The sequence below is a fragment of the Canis lupus genome, chromosome 5 (genome assembly GCF_048164855.1).
Source record: "Canis lupus baileyi chromosome 5, mCanLup2.hap1, whole genome shotgun sequence".
Lineage (NCBI taxonomy): Eukaryota > Metazoa > Chordata > Mammalia > Carnivora > Canidae > Canis > Canis lupus.
In genome coordinates, this window is record NC_132842.1 from 43,804,452 (window position 1) to 43,817,371 (window position 12,920).

The following is a 12,920-nucleotide window of genomic DNA, read 5'->3' on the forward strand; positions in this document are numbered from 1 at the left end:
GTTGGTCACTTATTTTACAACTCACTCTTTACTACACTCCCCTCCATGTTTTGATACCATATTTTACTTCCTTTTACTTTATGTTTCTCTTGACTGATTTTTACAGATAAATTTAAATTTTGCTTTTGTGCCTCTGATATTTATTACTCTGTGATTTTTGTTTTCCACTTAAAATTTTCTGCTTAACATATCTTGTAGGGCTAGTTAGTATCAGAAATCCACTTTAAAGTGCCTCATTCACATCATCATTCCTCTGGAAGTGAGATTGTGCACACAGCAGTTTTGGAGTTTTACTATAGTTTTCCTTTGTTAAATTAGTGGAATTATACACCATTCCTTCATTAGCGGATTAAAATCCCAAACCCTGGAAATGGGATCATTGCTTCTTGCAGGTATAGAGTTAAGAACTATAGAAAGGGGGTGTGCCTGCATGACACAGTTAAGCATCCATCTCTTGGTTTCCACTCAGGTCATGATCTCAGGATTGTGAGATTGAACCTTACATCAGTCTTGCACTCAGCTCAAAGTCTGCTTAAGGTTCTCTCTCCCTCTCCCCCTGCCCTTCCTACTTGTGCTTTCTCTCTGTCTCTCAAATAAACAAACACATCTTTTTTAAAAAAAGAACTATGGAAAGTATAACTATGCAATTTAGGAATTTATTTTGAAAATCAGAATTTATTAATCTAAAGGAGTGTTAATTCTTCAGGGTGTCAATTTATAAGATCACCAATGTATTTTAAGAATACTGTAATTGAAAAAAAAGAATACTGTAATTGCTCAAAATTCAGTAATTCCAGCTACCTTTTTGGATATCCACCTCAGTTGGTCTTTCTCAGCTGGAGTTCTGTGAGAGAATTAAGCTAATACCCTGAAGACATCAATTGTATGTAATATTATATTGTACATCTTGTAAGTGAAGTTCTCTTCTGTCATCTGGATTGGTACTAATTATTTTCATTCTTTGTGAAGTGAAATAGTCATTTAAATTCTGGTTTGCAGTTCAGATGAGGAGCCTAGATGAGAAAGGCTGCCAGAGATTCTTATAGTTTTAATAGAGTTAATTTGCAGATTACTATGTAATTATCTCGTTATAATTATTAAAACAGGAAGAGGGAATGAGTCAAGAGTTTATTAAAGGAAACAGTAATGGAAACAGAAACCTTCCTTTGATCTGTGCCTGGAACATATTCCTTGATTTTACACTATAGTTCTTTTCTCTTGAAATAATAAAGAACTGAAGTCTTCAGATAAGTGCCACAGAAATCTGAGGATGTTTTTTACCAGTTCTCATTCTTCAGCCATGTAGATCCTGAGTGCCACTTAGTTATCCTTGTCCTCAGCAGGATCTGGCCCCTGGTGTGCTCCTTTCATGAGGTAAATGAGATCCTTAAATCCTTTTCTTAGCAAATGGCTGTTTCTCCTATTTTGATGGGGAAGATTGAGGCTGTCCGGTGGAAAGGACTCCAATCTACAGATACATCCAGTCAAGCCCATTCTTAATTCTGGGAGGACAAATAAACACATGCCCTCTCCTCTCCCTTGCATCCTACCAATGTGTCCTCGTCACAATGTTTATTTCAGAATTAAGCTTTTCAGGAGATGTGCTGCTTCCTCACTTCCTGTGCACTCCTCCTGTTGCATCCACCTCCTACTGCCAATACCTCATTGTAGCTGGTTCCAATATGCTTCATAAGGAAAATGGATTTATTTAAAAAAATATATGATGAAAAATTTGGATGATTTTAGTATGAGGTGAAGGTGTAGGTTCCTCATATCACTAAGAAAAGAGAAAATAATAACTTCAGGAAAAAGAAAAAGCTCTAGTAGAAAGTCATTGTCCAAATAGGAGGAATAAATGTGCCATAATTTTGAGGAATAGAGTTTAGGAAAAGGTAATGCAGTTGACTTTGATTCTTGAAATATACTCAATCGAGCAAGACCATTTGAGGGACATGGAATTACATTTATTTTTTCTATCTGTGCAAAACACTACTTGATTCTTCTGTGATTACCAATCATATAATCATAATATTGGATTATTTTATTAATGTTTAAGTTTTAAGATCAAGGTAAAGGAAAAGCATGGATTACTTAATGGAAAATTTACAAACTTTGAGAGTATAAAAATATAGTTGATTTTCAGAAGAGTGGGGGAGGAGAGAGGCTGAGGCAAGGCTGGATTAGAACTAGAGCAGCTATAGTTAACAAATATAATGCAAGCCTTGTTTTAAAAAGTAAAAGAAAGTAGTGGCACCTGGGTGGCAGGCTTAGTTGTTTAGGGTCCAACTTTTGATCTCATTTCAGGTCTTGATCTTGGGGTTGTAAGTACAAGCCCCTCATTGGGCTCCATGCTGGGCGTGGAGACTACCAAAAGAAAAAAAAAAGTACAATTATAATATATTTAACTCAATGCATTTAAGATGTTATTTTAATATTTTAATATATAATCAATAGAAATATTGTTAATAAGAATATTACTTTCTTTTTGTAGTAAGTCTTCGAAATCTGGTGTTTATAGTACACTTCTAGCACATCTCAGTTTGGAATTGCACTTTGCTTGCTTAGCAGCCACCTGTAGCTAGTGGCTACCACGCTGGACCTACCACAGTCCTTGGCACATAGTACATACTAATAGATGTTCAGAGACTGAAAGAATTGAGCAATTGGCATATCAGATATTGAGAACTAATCCAAGGCAGAAGGACCACAAGACCTACCCTGGGGAAGGATGTGAACTGTGGTTAGTAGACCTGTATTTGTTTCAGTCTTTGTTTGGATATTCTCTCTTTTTCCAACTTCTCCCCTGATGTGAATATTTACTCTGGGGCCTGAAACCATCAACATTGTCTTTATGAAAGAAAACTTGCTTGCTTTCTTTTCAGTGTGCCTTTTTATTGGTAAAATTTCCCAACTGTTAACCTTTTCTTTCCTAATCAGTTTACACTTTGAAATAGCTCATTTGTTTAGTAACTGCCATTTTATTTCCACCTCCTTTTATTTTCTTAAAACCAAGTTACTCCCAAGCATCCTTGTTATATTGGGGATCATTTGGTTGCAAGGAACAAAAACAGATTGAAATATAACTTAGCAGCATAGTATTGGAATGACATAGCAGGTAGTGTCATGGATATCCACAGGCAGAGAATGCACCGGAATCCCATGTGTTCCACATAAGCAGCTGGGAAGTTGGGTACTGAACTTCCCTCACATGATCTTTCTCCTTTGCTTATCTCTTTTCTTCACTGTCTTCCTAACCTTCATTCTTTTCTTACATGTCTAGAACATATCTGCCAGCACTTACGACCTGAGAGCCTCATTGTCCACCGCAATCTAGCTGATTCAGTTTCATATTCTTAGATGAAAGAATTTGATGGGCCAGACTTGCCCTTGCCTTGGGTTAGAGGAGTATGTTAGTTTCCTTGAGCTATCTAATAAATGACCACAAATATGGTGGCTAAAAATAGGCATTTGTTCTCTCACATTTCTGGAAGTCCAAAATCAAGGTGTTAGCAGGGTTGGTTCCTTCTGGAGGCCCTGAGGGAGAATCTGTACCATGCCTTTTTTGCTTCTGGTGTCTTGGCAGTCTTAGGCTTCCTTGATTTGCAGATGTATCACTTTGATCACTTTGACTGTCTTTCTAGTCACATAGCTTTCCCCTGTGTCTCTCTGTGTTTTCTGTCTCTTCTAAGGACACTGGTCCTTGGTTTTAGGATCTACCTAATCCAGGATGATTACATCTAGAGATCTGTATCTTAATTATATCTGCAAAGACCTTTAATCCAAATAAGAGCATATTCTGAGGTTCTGGTTGGATACATCTTCTGGGGGTCCAACAGTCAACCTGCTTCAAGAGGTATAGTGAAGGGATACCAGTATGTCTTCTAGATCTCATCCCAGATGTCAGCAAATATCTATTACACATCTTTGTCCCAGAAATGTTTATAATACATCCATGTATTGTATTCCACTAAAAAGTCCCTTTTTTATGGTTAAAGTTATTTTTTTAACTTAAATTAATTAACATATAATGTATTATTATTGGTTTTAGAAGTAGAGGTCAGTGATTCATCAATTTTGTATAACACCCAGTGCTCATTACATCACATGCCCTCCTTAATGTCCATCACCCAGTTACCCCATCCGTCTCCTCTCCAGCAACCCTCAGTTTGTTTTCTATGATTAAGAGTCTCTTGTGGTTTGTCTCCATCTCTGATTTCATCTTGTTTTATTTTTTCCTGTCTTCCCCTATGATCCTCTGTTGTGTTTGTTAAATTCCACATAGAAGTGAGATCGTATGATAATTATCTTTCTCTGATTGACCAAAAAAGTCCCTTTTTCTTATTTATTTTCTGGGATCCACTTCCCTTAGCATAGAATTAATGGCTGGCTCCCTTTTGTCATTTTCTTTTTTTTCTTTTTTTTTTTTTTTAAGGTTTTATTTATTTATTCATGAGAGACACAGAGAGAGAGCAACAGAGGCAGAGACACAGGCAGAAGGCTCCATGCAGGGAGCCTGACATGGGACTCGATCCCAGGACTCCACGATCATGCCCTGGGCTGAAGGCAGGTGCTAAACTCGCTGAGCCACTCAGAGATCTCCCTTTTTTCATTTTCTGTAGCACTTTATACATGTCTCTTTGGCACCCCTTGCCATATTGGTTTACAGCATTGTGTTTACATGTCTCTTTTCCCAGTTAAGTTGTGAACTTTTTCTGAGTGGGGCCTCTTTTCATTTCCACAGTGCCAGCACAGGACCTGATGTCAAATTAAGTTTGTGGAATTGGGTTGAAAGGCTGGAGTGTGTGGATTGAGTCTCTTCTCCAACCTCAGTGTTACTTTATTCAAGCTTAATTAATGATCTGTTCTAGTCACTTATGATATTGTCCTCTGTTGTGGTCTGGTACATGCTCAGATTTGTCCATGTTTTCCTCTTATGTGGCTACCGCATCCTTTAACCCTTGTCATCATACTTCTGCTGCCATAATGTCAGTGAGCCTTGCAGATAGGTTACTCTCCTGCCTCCATTTACATTAATCTTCATTGTGGCACAGATGTTATTTATGATAATTATGTTCTGTGAACTCTCTGACAACACTAAATTATTGAATAAGGAACCGTTCTCTCTGGGGGGAGGTACACAGTTGAGTTCATGCAAGCCTCTGGTTACAATGATTTCATCAGTTGATCATTATATAATCTTGTTTTATGTGTGTTTTGGCCTAAAGATACCTTATTTAATATGTATAGTTGATGCATTAACCTTGAACTTAAAACCAGTAGCCATGTAATTCATGCCTAAGGTCAGTAAATACAGGTATTTTCTTTGTAAGGCACATTACTTCTTCCACTTGGGGACACTAATGAGTGCTTTAGCATTGTTCTTAGGGATCATTTTAAACAACAAAACCAGCAACAAAAATGCAGAAAACATGGCTCTCAATAGATTATGAAAAGGATATTTGTGTACAAGGATGAGAGCAGAGTGCTCCACCTCCGCTGGAAGTATGTGCATCAGGTGGTTCTGGTGTTTTGCCAGTGCACATATTTGCAAATGACTGTGAAAGCACCTAGAGTATTAATTTTGGGGGTACAGATTAGAGAGTAGATCTGCAAACAGAATCCATGAATAACAAGGATAGGTTATGCCCATCTCGTGTCTCAAATTTGTGAGCCATTATGAAATTCCATGACATAATTCTTGTTGGCATAATTCTTCTCTTAGGCATTTTTAGCTTTCAGCTCTCTCATTTTTACCAGCTCAGTTACCACTTGATTCATTTCTCATTTTCCAAAAACTTGTTGACATCTTTGATTTCATGTGTAATTGTCTCTGCTCCCATTTGTTTTGTTCTGTGGCTCTATACCTTTCCTATAATTTTTGTGGGTTTTCCTGAGAGAATACAGATAACTGTATATGTTTAATCAATAAATTCTTAACCAGAATTTAATTTCACACACATCTTTAGGCAGATGTGACACATATAATAGGGGTTTATTAAGTACTGGTTGAACAAACTAAAGAAGTGCTATTTTATGCATAAGTTTAGCTATGCTAGATAATACTTTACAGTGGGGTTTTTAATATGTCATAATCTACTAGGTAAGAGACTACCTCTCTTCTTATTTTTGCTAAACTCTTTTATTTAGTGGAACATTGCCTGAGGAAGGTAGGGAATGGGTTTAAAGTAAAACATGAGGTTGGAAAACATATCATGTTTTAAAACTTCCATTTCTGAGGTGCCTGGGCGGCTGCGTTGATTGGGTGTCTGACTGTTGGTTTCATGATCTCAGGGTCCTGGGATCAAGTCCTATGTTTCTGGCTTGGAGCTCAGAAAGGATTCTCCTTGTCCCTCCCCCTCCTTTTGCTCCTCCTCCCCACTCACACACATTCTCTCGCTCTCAAATAAATAAAAATCTAAAGATAAAATCTTATGTTTCTTTCTCTTTGCATCATAATCTTTTCCTTAGTCTATGTCCTTTATGATTTTGTTCATTGCAAAAGAACGTAGAACTATAGTGCTCACAGGAACCCCAGAGATCATGTAACTTAAACTTTCAATTTGTAGGAAACTGCAGATCAGGCTGCCTTGGCTCATTTCTTGGCTCTACTACTAACTTTGGACAAGTTTCTCAATTGTTTGGACCTCAGTTTCCTCCTCTGTAAAATGGGAATAAAAATATTATCAATGTTTTAGGAATGTTGGAAAATCCAAGGAGGTAAAGTTTTTAGTACTGTGCCTGACACACCATAAGAACTCCACATATTATTAATCATTATTGTCATAATAAACTGCTAAATAGGAATCTTAGGTGGCTTAGTTTGGGCTTTAGACATAAAAAAGAATTATAAAGAATTATAAATCTCTTTTCTGAGCTCCTATTATTTTCTTCCCTTCATCTCTCTCTTCGTTTAAAGCCAATCACATGATTACATATTTCTCTTTTTCAGTTAAAGATATTCTCAGCATTTCACCCATTACAACATTTGTAAGGACTTCCTGAATAGAAAATTTCAAATTTAGTAGTTCCTTTTAATTGTTTATGACACTTTCAGATGGCATTTTTCCTGTAAAGTTGAGTAATCTCACAGAAGCAGATTTTTTTTTCCAGTTACAATAATGCATCTCACTTCCCAGCATAAATGGGTTAAGTGCCACCCGTCTTGGGTTTTGCTTAAAAGCAAAGAGAAAGCTTCCAGACAACCAGAGAGGAAATACACATCTCTAGATAAATTCCAAATTCCCTCTCTGTCCTGACTTGTGCTGTAGGGAACAGAGCACCTTTGATGGGGATCCTTTGAACCAGCAGGACATCTGGACACCACAGGGAGGTGAGTGCCATACTCCTTTAGAGAAGTTTGATAAACCCTTGCAAATTAGGCCTCTTTTTCAATTATGTGAGGGTCTTTTCTCCTTAATGAAATTATGGGTCAGAACCCACCATATGAATTACTCCTTAGATTGGTTTTTGATAATTATGGGAATATGACCCACTTTTAAATTGCTGAGGTAAGGCTGGGGAATCATGGGGATCAAAGGTCAGGGGCTGGTGGAAATATATGAATATATATAATGGATTTCTCTTTCTGGAAACTCTAGGCTAGAGAAAATTAGGAGCTTCAGGGGAAGATCCTTTTGTGTATTAGTGTTTCGTGGCAGGAGATCTGAGGGACAGAAAATCATTAATAGCTACTGTTTGATTTTTGTGGAAAGAGTCTAGGCTTTGGGATAAGACAGTCATGGGTTAGAATCCCAGCTATGCCATAAATGGTTTTTGGACTGGTTGTATAATATCACTGAGCCTCAACTTCCATATCTGTGAAGTGGAGTTAATAATACCAAGTCCACAGGGATTTTTAGAAGGGCAGGATATGGGGTGCCAGGGTGGCTCAGTCAGGTAAACGTCTGCCTGGAACTCAGGTCAGGATCCCAGGGTTCTGGGATCAAACCTGTTGCTCCCTCTCTTTCTGCCCCTCCCTCCTGTTTGTACATGCTCTCAAATAAATAAAAATCTATTTTTTTTAAAGGCAAGGTACCATTTTTTGTAATGTGTCAGTGCTTTGTAGACTCTCACTATCACATCACAATTCTGATTTTGCCTATCTTGATGCTGGCATCTCAAAATGTTCTTTGTGTAAAGGCATCCTGCACCTCAAGTGGGTTTACAGACTTTGTGGGTTTTTTGACAGCTTTTTTTCCCCACATTTATATATAATTGCATATAACATTATATTAGTTTTAGGTGTACAACATAATGATTTGATACTTGAAAATATTGTGAAATAATCACCACAACAAGTCTAGTTAACGTTCACTACCATGCATTGTTAAGGAATGTGGGGGTACTGAATGAGGCTGGGTAGCTCCCTGTTTGCTTCCTCTCTCCCATCAGTAGAGTTCATAGATTCTTAATTAAACTTGTGGCCAGAGTTCTGTACTTAAAATTTATTTCTTCTTTGCCCATCCTTTAATAACCCAATTCCATAGTATGCACGGGTCCTGGCAGAGAATGAGTATCAACATACATTAGTTGAGTGAATGTATGAATAAATGAATGAATGAAAGTAGGACCAGCCCTGGGAAAAATCACATAGTGGTACTTTTTTGTACAAATATATTCACATGAAACTTTGTATCCAGGATGCAGCCTTGGCTGGGAATTGTTGAAAGGCCAAAGGATAGTGTGTGTGTGTGTGTGTGTGTGCGTGCACGTGCGTGCCTTCGGTCAGGGGTGTGATCCTGGAGACCGGGGATCGGGTCCCGAGTTGGGTTCCCTGCGTGGAGCCTGCTTCTCCCTCTGCCTGTGTCTCTGCCTCTCTCTTTCTCTCATGAATAAATGAATAAATAAAATCTTTAAAAAAACACAGGTTACTTAAGTGGTATCACTATATATTTTCAGAGTCCTATAGTCCAATGTGGAATATTCATAGTTGTTTGAGATTTCTGGGTCTCCATTAAATGCTGTATTCAAATGAGGTCCCTCTAATGAGAAACTGTATTTCTAGGAAGTGACCTTTTACTGAAGATAGTTGTTCAAAGCTGCTGCATTTAGATGTTAGGGATGATGACCCAGAGAATGCAGGAAATTGTTTGATTTCCTCCAGAACATGGCATAATATTTGTGAATTTCCTGTGGCCCAGGGTCTTGAATACCCCCCAGAAATTGCTCAGATTTTGTGAGGCTACTTTACCTCATTTAAGACTGCAAGGAGACTGATGTGTTGTTTTTTTTAACACGAATTTTCACAAAGTTACTCTTGTGCCCAAATTCACATATTTGCTTAGAAAAGGTAGCATAAAAAAAAAAGCAATACATGAATCTGTCTTCACTTAAGTACATACCTTCAAGCAAATTTTAGAAGAAAAGTGGAATTAGGGTCTCCAGAGCTTTAGGAGTCCATCTTCCCTTTAAGTAGCAATCACGTTCTAATGAGAGTGATGTGCGATACCAATCATGTCCTTCTGGTAAACTGTCCAAGTTCTCTCCAGTTTGCCAATAACTGTGCTAATACACTAAAGCACAAAGTCCCCTGCTACACAGTAGATCCATTCACCACAGGCAATTAGGGTGCAGCAAACAAAATCACCACCACCTCTCTTACCAGAGCTGAAGCTTCTGATCTGCCCCCTGCATGTTCATGATGACCATTATATTTCATCTTTTGCACACCACAAAGTGCTCTGGGATTTTGGGAAGCAGGATCACACTGTTGACAGTGGTATCTCCCCTCAGTGCTGCTTGGGATTTAAAGGTATTTGAACATTCTGTAGTCTTCATATTCTAGATTTCCTCAGTGCTATCAGATGGCCCACTAATAAAAAGTCCATCTCATGTAAAAGTTGCTTCATTAACAAAGGAGGAATGGCCACAGAATTCCTTCAGGGTTTTCCCAGATTTTAAACCATTAATTCTAATGGTCTTGTCAAAGGAGGCACTAAGGATATGACTGCTTTCAAGAAAAGCTTCGACAGGTGACACCTTTACGGTGCCCAAAGGGAGTGGGGAGGATTTTTTTTCTTTTTTTTAAAGATTTATTTATTTCAGAAAGAAGGGAGCATGGGAGGGAAGAGAGGCAGAGGGAAAGAATCCTCAAGCAGATTTCTTGCTGAGTGTGGACGCCACCCCACCCCCGGCAACTTGGGGCTTTATCTCACACCCTGAGATCATTACCTGAGCCCAAATCAAGAGTCAGTCGTTCAACTGACTGAGCTACTAAGGTGCTCTGAGGATAGTCTTCATGTCCTTGTTCAGGGTCTCTTCCCTTAAATTAATCATCATAGAAGTCTTCGCAGAATCATAGCAATGGTGGAAATCTTTGGTTTTGAGTTTTCTTTCATCAAGACTGTGGTTAGGTCTGATGAGTTGCCTTGTTCAGTACAAGGAAATTTCATCATTTCCTCCAGGAGATAGTACGGGATAAACTCTGCCAACTTCTCCCTTCTTTAACCATCAATATTTTAAAGTCTGAGGGGACCTGTCCTTTGTGTTCTCAAAGTCTCCTCCCACTTAAGATACAACTAGTTGAGTAGTTTCTTGCAACTAAATGATGATAATGATTTTCCAGATCCACTTGTCTGAGAATATGCCCAGATTTCCTCGGCGGGAGTTTAGAGTAAACTCAAGTTCTTCAACTGCATTTGACCTCTACCCACTGATTTACACTCACAGATAACTAGATTGGCCTTTGTGCACAGATTTTGCTATTGAACTCCCAATTGAACTTATTTCTAAGTCCCTGGGAGGCACCTCAAATTTGTTCATGTTTACTCCCCATAAACAATCACTTTGTGGTGGTCCTTTGGTGTGTGTGGGGAAAGTGGAAAAGGCACTGGAAGACGGGCAAGTGGTAGAATGAGGAGTATCATCATTTAGAACCACTTGTTGACTTTCTATAGTCATTGGCTCATTTCTCTCCTTAGATCCTCTGTGCTCTTTGTTGCACTATTATAATTACAGCACTTACCATGTGGTATTTGCTATTAGTGTCTGTGCTTCTGTCTCTGCAAGTGATCCATGGTTCTCAACTCTTTTTCCTGTTTTCTTAAACCCATTTGGAGGAATATGATATGGACCCATCAGTCATAGTAGCTCACTCTGGATTTTAGCATCCTCTCCATCCTCTGACTCCCTTTTCCTTGTTAAAAAAACAAACAAACACTGAACTAGAGTGAAGTTAAGGACAGGATTATCTTTTATTCCACACACCTAATGTGTGGCTAGGACACTGCTGAATGAATATGAGAATACCTGAGGGGGCACCTGAGTGGCTCAGTGGTTGAGCATCTGCCTTTGGCTCAGCTTGTGAACCCTGGGTCCTGGGATTGAGTCCTGCGTCAGGCTCCCTGTAAGAAGCCTGCTTCTCCCTCTGCCTATGTCTCTGCCTCTCTCTCTGTGTCTCTCATGAGTAAATTTCTTTTTTTTTTAAAGGGAATACCTGGGGTCACCAGATGATTCAAAGGAGTGCCAGGGCTAGAACTCAGGCTGTGTCAAGTCCTAGAATACCACTCTCTTCAACTACTGCAATTTTTCTAGTTTTGTCTCTGAGTATGTTTTGGTACTGCTGATTGTTTTGAGGATTTTTTTATAATAAATTTATTTTTTATTGGTGTTCAATTTACCAACATACAGAATAACACCCAGTGCTCATCCGTCAAGTGCCCCCCAGTGCCCGTCACCCATTCACCCCCACCCCCGCCCCCCTCCCTTTCCACCACCCCTAGTTCGTTTCCCAGAGTTAGGAGTCTTTATGTTCTGTCTCTCTTTCTGATATTTCCCACTCATTTCTTCTTCCTTCCCTTATATTCCCTTTCACTATTATTTATATTCCCCAAATGAATGAGAACATATAATGTTTGTCCTTCTCTGATTGACTTACTTCACTCAGCATAATACCCTCCAGTTCCAACCACGTTGAAGCAAATGGTGGGTATTTGTCGTTTCTAATGGCTGAGGAATATTCCATTGTATACATAAACCACATCTTCTTTATCCATTCATCTTTCGATGGACACCGAGGCTCCTTCCACAGTTTGGCTATTGTGGCCATTGCTGCTATAAACATCGGGGTGCAGATGTCCCGGCGTTTCACTTCATCTGTATCTTTGGGGTAAATCCCCAGCAGTGCAATTGCTGGGTCATAGGGCAGGTCTATTTTTAACTCTTTGAGGAACCTCCACACAGTTTTCCAGAGTGGCTGCACCAGTTCACATTCCCACCAATTGTTTTGAGGATTTTTTTAATTCACAAATAATATATGAGTATTCTCATTTTATTTTTTATTTTTTATAATATTTTATTTATTTATGATAGAGAGAGAGAGGCAGAGACACAGGCAGAGGGAGAAGCAGGCTCCATGCCAGGAGCCTGACGCGGGACTCAATCCCAGGACTCCAGGATCGCACCTGGGCCAAAGACAGGTGCCAAACCGCTGAGCCACTCAGGGATCCCCGATTAGTCTCATTTTAAAGGAGAAAGCAGTAATTACCATAAATTTTAAAATGTTTTATTCAACAGTTAATATTGATAAGATTTTAAAAACATAAAACCCCATGTCAGAATAACAATTTTAACTTTCACATCCATAATTATTCATTTGTTGATAATTTGAGCACCGTAGTTTTTATAGAGTTTTCATGGTTGGGCCTCTATCCTTTTCCAGAATGCTTTTAGGACCAGTATAAAGGCATGTCTCCTAGCTACAAAATGGAGAAAATTAAGACAATGTTATGAATAATTAGGCACTGACAAATACTATTAGTATTACAACTAATTTTAAAGAACACATTCCTCATTTTAAAAAGTTAAAAATTTCCCTTTGATTTGACTCCTTTAAATCAAAACCGTTATTTCCTAAGAGAGTAGCTACTGCTGTTGAGTTAACAGGTGGTTACTATTGCTGTTATGTAACCAGTCTCATACTG

The 12,920-nt window shown here is 38.7% G+C and overlaps 1 protein-coding gene across 5 annotated transcripts in view; it reads left to right on the forward strand.

Annotated features, from left to right (window-relative positions):
• The window catches only part of IL31RA (interleukin 31 receptor A), an 84,981-nt gene that overhangs the window by 16,639 nt on the left and 55,422 nt on the right, over nucleotides 1–12,920 (forward strand). For 2 of the 5 annotated variants that reach the window (XM_072826429.1, XM_072826426.1), the window contains exon 2: nucleotides 7,269–7,330. The exons of 1 other annotated variant lie outside the window; for it this stretch is intronic. The gene's annotated coding sequence lies outside the window, so the exon portion shown is untranslated. Of the gene's footprint in view, nucleotides 1–4,471; nucleotides 7,331–12,920 lie in introns of those variants that run through there. 2 more of the 5 variants (XM_072826428.1, XM_072826425.1) reach the window with 2 other exon arrangements.